Below are 12,492 nucleotides of genomic sequence, written 5' to 3'. Positions count from 1 at the left end.
CTTGGATGTCTTCAAGTCCAACGTTAACAAATTCCTAATGAACCGCCCCCTTAAGTAAACACTTCATCAAATCTCCGCACTAACGTAATGTACTTGCAATAACCCTTATCCCTGAGTGGCTTCCGGGCCTTGATAAGTGGTGATCACTGTGTAAAAAAAAAAAAAAACCCTGTCGGCTGCACCAAAGCTAGGTAGATGGGGGACCGGATCAGGGGTTCCAGTTTTGAGAAACTTAGTTAAATTTAGTTGAGTTGAGCCAAGACATGACAGAGACAACATGTGAAAAGCAGTATCTTTCCTAAAAAGTGGGCGACGGGTTTGCCCACATGCTAAGATCGTCATCACTTCAGTCTGATAGACAAAAATGTCTGGGGAGTGAATAAAAACATAAAGAACAAATCATTGTCTTGTGTTATCCCTCATGCGTTTGTCAACAAAATCAAATCCCAATGATGAACGATGAAGTCCTCCTCGCGTCATGTTTATGTATTCATGGTTTTTCTTTTTGTTTTTTTACAAAGGCATCACCACTTATCAAGGCCCAGAGGCCAGTCAAAGATAAAGGTTAAAGAGTGTACAGTAGACAATTGGACAATAAAGTAATCGTTAGTAATGGAAATTTAGTAAATTTGTTAACTCTAATTGGAACGGGTCATCAGAAACTTGTTTACGTTAGACTTGAAGACAACCATATTGTAGTCAGCTGGAAAGTAAAAAAACGGAAGACAATTCCATAGGCGTGCAGTTTTAAGAAAGAAGCTTTGTTCATGGAATCTATGTTTAGGTTTAAGCACAGTGGAGGAAATTATTGATGGTGTTTTCTGCTAGACGGGTGTTTCTGGTGAAAGTTTGGCGAGAGAGGGACCCTAGATTTGAGCTCAGCCGAGCACTTGCCATGAAAATAGCGATAAAGCAGAGACAAACTCGCAACATCTCTTCTGTGAGAAAGAGGTTGCAGGGAAGAGAAAAGGGCATCCCCTATGAGGCTACGAAGTCTATTTTGAACTCTATCAAGGTAGGATAAGTCCTTTCTAGCAGCTCCTGCCCAGATGTGGCAACAATACTCCATCCTTGGATGTACCTGGCTCTTATATAGATAGAGAATTGCATCAGCAGTGAGATATTTACTGGATCGATAGAAGGATCCCACCATTTTTCCAGTGGCCTTGGCAACGGATTTAATGTATGTGTTCCATTTCAGATCAGGAGTAAAGGTCAAGCCCAAAAGCTTGTCAAAACATGAGGCCTCCCCAAGACGAGAGCCATTCATTTCAATTGATGCCAGATGGGGATCAGAACGTTGATGATGTAAAGATAAAAGCTTGGTTTTAGATGCATTAAAAGTAACCAGCCACCTCTTTCCCCATTGTACCACTGCTCAAGATCATAGGAGAGAGAATCGGAGAGAACTTGGTCGTTTACAGTCTTAGATGTGCTTCCATAGATGGTAGTGTCATCAGCATAAATGTCTACGAATGATGTAAGGATGTGATTTGGAAGATCGTTAATGTAAATCAGGAAGAGAGTTGGGCCCAGGATGGACTCCAGCATTAATAACTGTGAGCTTCTGATTTCTGCCCATCAACTACTACTCTTATGAACCTATCGGAGAAAAATGATTTAATAATCAAGAAGACATTTCCAGCTATACCGTAGCTGGAGATTTTGTGAAGTAAACCTTTATGCTATACTCTATCAAAGGCCTTTGATATGTCAAGAGCAATTGCCCTAGAAAGGAAGCCTCCATCGAGAGATTCACTAATCCTATAAGATATAACTGTAAGCACATCTGTAGATCTAGCAGAACGGAAACCATATTGTGTATCACTAAGAAGGTTACTTTGCTGAGATGGTTGATTACTTCTCTATTTAACACAGATTCCAGCAACTTACTCATGACACACAGGAGACTTATTGGCCTGTACTGAAAGGGAGATGATTTATCACCTGAATTCTTAAATACAGGGCATACTGATGAGATTTTCCAGGGTGACGCGAAGCAATTCATCTTAAGACAACGTTTAAAGAGTTTTGTAAGTATAGTCGCTAGTTCTGGTTGAAGTTTTTAGCGTACTATGATTGGAATACCATCAGGACCGGTTGCTTTACTGGAATCAAGGTTTTTGATTAGCTTGGCAACATCACGTACAGATATTTGTATATCACATAGTGTGTTTTCTGATACAGGAGGAAATATTGAGGATTGGCGGCCTTGGTCGCAAAGGGTAGAATTAGCTGCAAAGTTCTTGGCAAAAAGTTTGGATTTGTCTGATGCTGACGAGATTACCTCATGTCTATTCATGATAGTTGGGATAGAGCACACGCTTCTGTTGAGGATTCTGTTTGCTATTTGCCAAAACTGGTGGGAATCAAGCCACTGCTCAGCTACTTTGGACTTGACGGACTGAGCATACAGCTCTCTTGTGTTCTTTATTATTTTTTTACAGTACTTGCTGGCAGTCCTGAAAACGGCTTTAGTCTCAGTACATCTGTTATGTTGGAAGCAATGGAAAAAGTGATTTCTGTGCGCAATGGCAGCAGCACATTCTGGAGAGAACCACGGCTGGCTATTAGGTTTTTGCTGAAAATTTTTTGAGGGTATGAAATGGTCTATACCTACAATTAACCATTCCGTCAGGTCAGATACTATAGAGAACACATCCTTTTTAAATATGGAACGCAGAGGTAGATCTGATATAAATGTACGGAAGCTATCCCAGTCAGCCATAGAGTATTGATATACTGTATGGTGGAGAGGTATGTCTGAGGATTTATTACATTTCATTTTTATCTTAATTGATACAACAGAGTGGTCTGAAGATACAAATGGAGACAGAACAGAAGTTGAATACAGTTCAGGGCAAGTTGTGAGAAAAGGTCTAGGAGACTTGCATACTGGCCGTCAGTATCGGGCACATGAGTGGGTTCATTAACAATCTGAGTGACGTCATAAGCAATGGAGAAATCATGACAGAACCTCCCCTAATCATCAGTCTTGTTTGAGTGAATTAACCATTCCACACTGTGAATATTGAAGTCTCCACAGACATTAATATTAGTTGAAGGATAAGCAGATAGGACATGGTCAATTTTCTCAGATATGCTTTTAAAGATAGTAATTCCACTGTTGTGGGGGAGATAGAGAGCAACTAAAAATGCAGTAGCAAGTGCTACCCGAAGCACATATAGGGTAAATTAGGATCTTCTCAGGAGATGTCCCTACCACATGGAAAGCCATCTTTAATATAGGCACATATTCCATGCTCATGACAATCCTGGGGGTCAGATTTGGAAGTTAAATTAGAGTATCCTTTAATTACGAATTCATCTAGGGAAATAGTCTGTCCAATGCCAGTTTCACTTAGAAATAATATGTCTGGCTTAGTTTCCTGTAATTGAGTTTCAACATCTGGAAGGTTAGAATGTAGACCCCTGATGTTGAAGAAGGGGACATGGTAGTGGGGGCTCTATGTTAGAAGTTGGAGATCCGGGTCTAATCGTATATTTTTTCTTGAAACTTTTCATGGTGGAGTTTTGTGGTTTGTGGACTAGGTCAACACACTTGCTTGAAACAGGGTAGAGAGGGAAAGTAAGAGAGAAATAGAAATGAAGAAATATATATATATATTTTTTTTTGTAGCACATGAAAAGGTAAAACTGTAACAATTACCCACTATTATGGCATCGAGAGGCCTCACCAGAAGCTACTGCATGGTCCAGAATCCATTCACCAAATGGAAATACAGTAGCCCCAGTACTTTGCACCTGCTGATAGGACAGCCTCCTTAGTGTTTAATCCAAGGTTCGGGTCCCTGACTATCAGGCGGATAACATCAGCCCAGATAAAACATTTACCTCCAGCACCCTTACTAGTGATATGGCTACAAGGATAGACATAGAAACAGAAAATTTCCGACATCTCTGGCAGCTGTTCACACAAAGTACTGCCAACCTAGAATACAGCTTTTTCTTCTCCCTTTGTCAGAAAAATTACATTAAAAAATGATGACTGAGTGACAAATAAAGAGAAGCGAGAGTAACGGGAGCTGCTAATAATCATCCACAATGCATTGTCTACTCTTCATTAAAAAAAATAAAATATTAAGTATTGTACTTAATAAAAGTTCATTTGACGTGTTTAAGGGAAGGTATTGTGAAATAGTCCCCTCTCATTAACTGAAAATAAATACAATTGCCTAATCTATTTATGCTATCAAATTGGAAAATATAATAAACAACATTTATGGACGAGAAAAATCTATTATAAAAAAGACAATATATATTCAAAACGAACTTGCCAGATAGAATCAGCACATTTTTGCACGAGAAAACCTATTACACAATTACTAAAACAATAAATAAAGATAAAGATTAAAAACTGAAATAAATATAATATTAGCACTTGCATCTAGAAAAGAAAAAAGAAATTACAAATTCACAACTTATCTGCAAAAATATGTCCTTCATGACCGCAAATAAGAATTGATTTTGCTTGAAATAAACTTTAGCGTTTCCTTTTAGAAAAGAAAACGGTCATCACGTGATATAACTCGCTACATTGGACAAGCATGTTCTTTTATAAGTAGTAAGGTGTGGAAGGGGGGGTAAGAGAACAGCATTTTCGGAATCTATTTATGCTCTATTTAAAATGATCTTGACAGATAGAATCGGCACATTTTTGCACAAGAAAACCATTTACACAATTAATAAAACAATGAAATAAAGATTAAAAACTGAAATAAATATAATATTAACACTTGCATCTAGAAAAGGAGAAAGAAATTACAAATTCACAACTTGTTTGCGAAAATACGTCCTTCGTGCACACGCACTAGGAGAGATTGCTAGACAACCACAGAGACATGAAAGAGACATTAACTAGCCGATCGCAACCTGATAAATACGGCTTGATAAGTTGATAAAACAAATACAGACATTTCTCTCATAAATAGAAGTTAGAAAACATTATAGTAAAGTAACAGTAAAGAACTCCCCCCTCCTTATAAGGACACACAAAATTCATTATAGTAGGTGAGGGAGTTAGATTATTCTTGCTCTTATAAAAAAATGACTTCTTGTTACTCCCCACATATGCACTGTCTTTATCTTAAGTTTGATATTCTTAGTTAAAACTGATTGAAGTTGTTTAGGAAAACAGCCATTTTGTTTTGTATTATCTGCACACACAAAAGACCATGGCTCTCCGGTGGGGAAATTCCTTATGCTTTTAGTTCTTTTTTTTTTTGTCTGTCGCTACACATATGTCTACACTATACTTTTCTGATATCACTTTATAACATAAGGTTTTCATACATACCAGTAAAATAGTTTGTTTTTTGCCGTGTGAATAGATAGCTGATGGAATATGTGAAAAAAAAAAAATACAAAATGTCCTTGAAAAAAGAAACATGAGTGTTTCTTGGATGTAGGGTTTACATTTTGAATCTTTCTAACTCTCACTTTCTTTATTATATCCTTTAGTCTTCATATTCCATGAGTGATGTTTCCGACAAAGAGGGAAGAATTGCTGTTTTCTATGTCGAAATCTAGACATATAGCATTTAATATTCGGTAGATTTTGATCTTGAAGTTGTAATCTTTTAGCTTCCTTACATCAAGTGGCTTCATATCTTGTCTGGAGCGATTTCCATTTAAAAAAAAGTCACAGTTAACAATGATAACATTCTCAGTGGATGTATCTGCTCTTCGCAATAAAAGCATAAAAAAAATCGACGTATTTAATTCTTTTTTTAATATGAATCATCCATAATTTTGTAATGTTGGCGTTAATATGTAGGAACCCAACACATTGTAGACTCCATCGCAAAGAACCAAGACAAGAAATAACTTGACTCACTTTTTTTCCTTAATGAAACAGCCGAAATTTATTTATAGATAGTTATCTACAGGTCTTTACCTAATTGTCTGTATTTTTGAGATGAGGTGTTTTCATTTATTGAGATTGTCGGACTGACTTCCTCATCGTGGTTATTATAGTCATGTTTCGGCCGTTTTGCCCTCCGGCCTTCATCAGGTGTTTTGTATCAAGACTCCTAATAACAAACCGTTCCCCAGTTCAATACAAAATACCTGATGAAGGCCGGAGGGCAAAACGGCCGAAACGTTGTGACTATAACAACCAAGATGAGGACGTCAGTCTGACAATCTCAATAAAAGATCTTTACCCGTCGCTCTTGGTCACCATGTGTAACATGTTTACTTCCGTCTTACTCTGATGTGATTCCTGGTCTCTCGAATCTCTTGTGAATATCACTCCCATCTCTGAGTTGATTCCAGGTCTGGACACACAGTCTTCTTTTTATAATTTTTTTCCTTCTTTTTTGTCGCAACGTCATTTCACGCATACAGTTGCCATGTGTACGTCTGCACTTTGTTACAATTTACCAAAAGCCACTTGAGGCTAAGAGTTAAATAGATTGTCACTTTGATTATAAAACTGTGAATTATAGTCAGCTAACATACTTATTAACTTACAGTATGACTGCTAATAAAAGCGGTAAGAAGGCAAATCAGTTTCTTCACTTTTATTGTTCTTCAGTATTTCTGTTGTGACACAATTTATTGAAATAAAATATAAGAAAAGGACATATAATAAGGATTCTTTTTTGTTTACGTTTTTAAGGAAGAAATTTGCTCACCATCGCATTCGGCGTATTAGTTCATCTGTTTTTTGGATTAATTTAATAATATAGCTATGCTTGCTGGGTGTGGGGATGTTTTTTAGCGATGTTTCGAAATTAACTCTTTCCATATTTATTTTTAATATGGTGAAATAAATTCTTTTGAAAGTGCTCGACTGTTTTAGGAGCTAAGTATAACTACTTCATTTATTCACATAAATTTAATATACGAGTATACAAACATATATAGAGTAAACAAACAAATCAAACAGGACCTAGAACTAAACCAGTGGGCAAATACTACCGAAGCAATCACCTGGTTTAAAAATATAGAAAAAAAAGATAAATGTACGTTCATACAGTTTGACATCATAGACTTTTATCCCTCGATATCCAAAGAACTTTTTAACATTGCCCTAGAATTTGCCGAGGCATACACTGATATATCCTCAGAAAAAAATCAACATAATTAAAAAATGTAGAAAAATCAGTTCTAATAAATAATAATAACCAATGGATAAAAACTAAAATGAAAAATTCATTCGATTTGGCGATGAGTGCCAGAGACTCTGCAGAGGCATCAGACCTTGTGGGATTATTCATTCTATATACCCTCACAAGCATATTCGATACTACGGATATCGGCCTATATAGAGATGACGGACTAGCTATAATAAAAAACTCCAACAAAGTCAAGGGAGAAAACTTTAAGAAAATCATACACAAAGAAATGAAAAAATTAGGCCTAAAAGCGGACGTATCAGCTAACATAAAAATAACAAACTTCCTGGACGTCACGTTAAACTTAGATAAAAACACATATGAACCATACTTAAAAGATAACGCTACTCCAGTTTACGTAAACCCTAAGTCCAACCACCCACCATCAATTATAAAACATATTCCTAACTCGATCGTAAGTAGACTCAGTAATAACTCAAGCGATGAAAATGCATTTAACAAGTCATCCAATATTTACGAAATAGCCCTAAAAAATAGTGGATACAAAAATATTGATATCAAATATAAGCAACAAAACACCAACAACTATAATAAAATTAAAAACAGAAGAAAAAGAACTATAATTTGGTATACGGCCCCATACAATCAAATGTTAAAAACAAAACTTGGCAAGAAATTTCTAGATCTTATTGAAAAACACTTTCCCGCAACCAACCCCTTACACAAAATCTTCAATAAAAATACCTTGAAGTTATCTTACAGTTGTTGCGAAAATTTAGAGATGATAATTAAGGCACATAATAACAAAATACTAAATGAAAACAATGTAAACAACAACAAAATAAACAATAAAAAAAGTAGACACCATGACAGAAATAAAACCAACACTAGCAGAAATAATAATAATAATAATAATAATAATAATAATAATAACAAACCAACCCCGGACAAGAACAACCATACCATAAATAAAAATACTAATAACGAACAAGATAAATGCAATTGTAGACACCGCACACTTTGCCCAGTCCAAAATAAATGTCTAACAAAAAGCGTAGTTTATCAAGCAACAATATTTGTGAAAGAAAACCCGAATAACAAGAAATATTACATAGGCATGACTTCCTTAGATTTCAAAACCCGATACTATGACCACAAAAGCACATTCAAAAATAAAAAACACCGTATAAAAACAACACTAGCGAATAAATACTGGGAACTCAAAGAAAGCGGACATTCGCCGGTAGTCGAATGGAAAATAATGAGACAAGCTACCACATGCAGACATTTAGACGACCCATGTAAATTATGCCTCCATGAAAAATTTTCTATCCTGTACTTTAAAGAACCTCAAAATCTATTAAACTGTAGGCGGGAAATAGCAAACAACTGTGTTCACAAAATAAAACTTACTCTAGGATAGCGATACAAAATAGCTTTAAAACTAACAATAACAATAGAAAACAAACAAATAAATAAATTAAATAAACATGAATATACATAAACGATCACACACATATATGTGTATATATATATATATATATATATATATATATATGTATATATATGTGCATTATTGTGTACACATAGGTATATTTATATGTATAAAAAAAAAAAAAAAGAAGGAGAACGGCCACCTAAAACCACTAACCTAGTTCTAAAACAGATCCTTCGTTTGATAAAATGCATGCCCATTGGCTGATAGGAAGGGGCGCGGTTGATACTAGAAAGCTGATTGGCCAACTAGAAATCCTCAACATATATAAAAACAAGAAGCAACGACAGAATTCGCGCATAAGCCTGACGAATCCTATAGTTGGATGAAACGCAGAATATTCAGTGTAGCTTAATCGCCATATATATTTTATAAATTACTATATATATATATATATCAACTCTCTTCAGACAATTATCTTTATAAACATTACATATCTTCTAATATGTTGAAATGAACAGATGGAAGGAATTAGTTTTTAAGCTTATTAATTTTTGTACACAAGCATTTGTTTTTTATCTTTGCTCTGTCATATAGGGCTGGATATCCACCCAAAAGAGCTAAGTTGAAAAACTTTTTCTCCTCTCACTGAGAAACCATCTGAAAGAATCCAAGTTGAAAAATCCTGCATCTTGAAACCGTTAAGAACCAGAATAGTTTTACTTTCTTTTGCACAAAGTGTACCATGAAGTATCTCATGAATAATTATTCTTGTTTATAACAAAATGATGTCCGAGTTATTATTGAATTACTTTGATTTGAAAACAGTTATTTACAGCACCGACACCACAACCAGCCCAGACTGCACGGAGTGAAGCAATATACCAGCGATTCACCAGAGCACCTATGAGAACCAACTACAGTGTCTGACGACAAATGGCCAACACATGAGTTAAAGGTATTGCCACACAGACTTCGGGTCATGTGCATTTTTTGCTGTTTTAACACAAGTCATTTATTACCATTACTTTCCAAATAATACCTGCTTCTTATTTTTATTTTGTGTTCCTTTCGCCTGCCATGAGATTAACAAACCCTTGCCATATCACCTCAGCTTAAAAATCTCTTGATGCCACACCGGCATGCACTTTGCTTACCTCTGCGACCACGTGCTTTCCTTTTTACGTTGTCTTCTGATGCAAACCCGTACACACCTGCTAATTTGCATATGTACTTTAACGGCGGCTGCTACTGATTTTCACATGCACTCATATGCGCTCTTTTATAAATTGCGAGAAATTCCATTTACATTCGCCATCTTTCTTGTTTAGGCCACCCACGCAGTTTGGTGGTCGGCATTGATTGGTTAATTTTGAATGAGTCAAGTGAATTGCTTGGTGCCCTTTTTTGTATCATGCTTCTATTTTTCAGTCCAAGCAGGAACTCGGCAAGGGATGGACTCCAATTCAGTAGCTCCCACACATGAAGGGAGCTACGTTAATTTCTTCATGTTATATCACCAAACTGTTGGTGAACAAAGGACCCCATCTCTACAAGCAGAGACAATTTTATATTGCTGAAATTATCCTAATTACATGATGACATTCATGAACATTTCTTCATGTTTTATTTACCAAATATTGGATCTTATCTCAATTCAACTTGAGTCCCAAGCGATTCGCATTATGCCTAATTATAGGCACCAACATTCTCGCTGAGTTCACCATTAATATACATGGATCCTTTCGAGGAACAAAGAACTAACACTCCGACAATAGGAATTCATACTACCGGCTCCATGCTAATGGAGGTAAAACTGGCCACTGTTTTGCAAATGGGCTATACCAGAACCAATAAACTTTCATTGCTGTTAGTTTTGAATAGATTTTGAGTTTGAAAGGTATGGCTTTTGTATTTGTGGATTCGTTTACCTTTGCAGGGAGTAAATTGGGATGTGAGAATTAAATTTCTTACAAAGTGTAGCCATGGGAACTTAGAGTTAACCCCTGCATTTATGGACTGGAGACGCCCGATTACACAAATTGGTCCTGTGAAGTTAGATCGTGTGAAAAAAGAAACCCGTTTTCAAAATTTATTTTTTCATATTTTTAAAGGCCGTTTAAACCTATTAGGCCAAAATAAGTAGATTTTCATTTTTTTAGGGGTTAAACGACACTGGTCCAGTGGTCCACGTTGTAAAAATGAACTACACAACAATGTCCCCCCCCCCAAAATCCAATGTTTCTTTAATTTAAAAATTGTTTTATTAAAATTATGCTTTCTTATGCAGACTTTTCAATAAATGTTTTTACAATTAAATATTGATACATTTTTATACAATAAATGTTTTGATTTTCAAATATTTTTGTGATCGAAAAAAAAATCTTGTTTGTTATATCTATTTGCCGTGTTATTTGACTAAGAAGAAATTGGAATTATCGCCGCCTAACAATGGCGTCGTCCGTGTAATGGAGAAGTGCGGAAAATTCTATTAATATCGTAATTTTATACAAAATAATTAATTAAATAAATAAATAAATAAATAAATAATAATAATAAGAAGAAGAAGAAGAAGAAGAAGAAGAAGAGACAACGCTGGATTGGTACAGCTTAGTTCTTTTTTTGTTATGTAATCAACTAGGTAATCGGAATTTCACCATTAGCGATCAACTTCTTTACATCTAAATTGGCCATATATACCTGGCGTTATCCGAGTGAAAGGCTAAAGAAAAATAATTCAATGCTTTTTACATTTATTAAATAAGTTTTTAATGGCCTTTTTAGCTTCCCTTATTTTATTTCAATGGATATTCAATTAATATAACTAAAAAATTTATTCAATTTGAATTTATTCAAGTTACGTATAGGCAGCACACACACACACACACACACACACACACATACATCAGATCTTACGAAAATTCTTCGAAAAGAACAACTGATATTGTTTTTGGTAAAAAAATTAAAAAAAAAAAAAAAAGTGTGTCACTATAAACAACAAATATTAGACACCATGAACAAGTTATCTAAAATATTCGCTCCGAATTATGCCCCCTCTTCAGTCTACTTTATAACGTCGAAGAAAAATGCAATTTTCCCCAATTTTCCGTAAAAATTACTTTTAACTATGTACTCGATGAATTTTCGTAATTTTTAGATATATTACTATTTTCGACATGACAATTAAGTACATAATATTGTTTTTTGCTTAAAACGACTTATTAAAAAGACTGATCTGTCGACTACCTTAACAAGCACTGTTTAATTCGCCTTCTGTGTGGGAAGGTTTTTAAGGTTTTAAAACAGATCGACCTCTTATTATTCGACGTCATTATAATTATTAATTAATCAATAATCACTCTTACTTAACGACAAATTCAGTTTGTTTTGTTTAATTTTTTTTTATTAACTGTCTCTGTCGTATTCATTTTCCTAAATATTTTCCCACGGTATTGCGTAACAGATGAATGAATGAATATTATTCATTGATACTATATTTACTACTTCCTTTAAAACGTTTTCGTTTTTTTAGCTTGAAAGGATTAATCAATTTAGTTTTTTCTGTTTTCCTTTTCAGTTTTGATAGGAAAACAAGAATTCTCAACAACAACAAAAAAAGTGTTACGTTTTCTTACGTCATAAGTCTCAAAGTCGTAGGTAGATTAGAATGAAAGGTCACGCAGCCCTAAAGTCTGAATCATTGTGTTCTCAGTGTAGGGGGTGTACTGTACCGATTAATCCCCAGGTAATCGGTCATCGGTCTTATTGGCTACTTTGCGATTAATCGGTAATTACTTTTCTCTTTCCTTTTAAATTTAAACCATTTCAACGGCTTTCTTCAAGTAAAATCCGCTGACGGTTGCTAATGTTCCTATTCCGAATTTACGTTCGTAGGATGTCCTGAAGGACTAAAAATAATTAAACTTTTTTTTTTTAAATTAGGTTTTCTTCAGG

At 35.0% G+C, this 12,492-nt stretch overlaps 1 protein-coding gene across 1 annotated transcript in view; it reads left to right on the top strand.

Annotated features, from left to right (window-relative positions):
• The first annotated feature begins 12,176 nt into the window (after positions 1-12,176).
• The window catches only part of LOC145283531 (mitochondrial proton/calcium exchanger protein-like), a 133,528-nt gene continuing 133,212 nt past the window's right edge, over positions 12,177-12,492 (top strand). The window contains exon 1 of the mRNA XM_080132403.1: positions 12,177-12,325. The gene's annotated coding sequence lies outside the window, so the exon portion shown is untranslated. The remainder of the gene's footprint in view (positions 12,326-12,492) is intronic.

This window comes from Euprymna scolopes, chromosome 8, assembly GCF_053919585.1.
Source record: "Euprymna scolopes isolate OS-2025 chromosome 8, ASM5391958v1, whole genome shotgun sequence".
Classification (NCBI taxonomy): domain Eukaryota; kingdom Metazoa; phylum Mollusca; class Cephalopoda; order Sepiida; family Sepiolidae; genus Euprymna; species Euprymna scolopes.
Note: the sequence above shows the minus strand (reverse complement) of the source record. Positions and strands in the feature narration are given on the sequence as shown.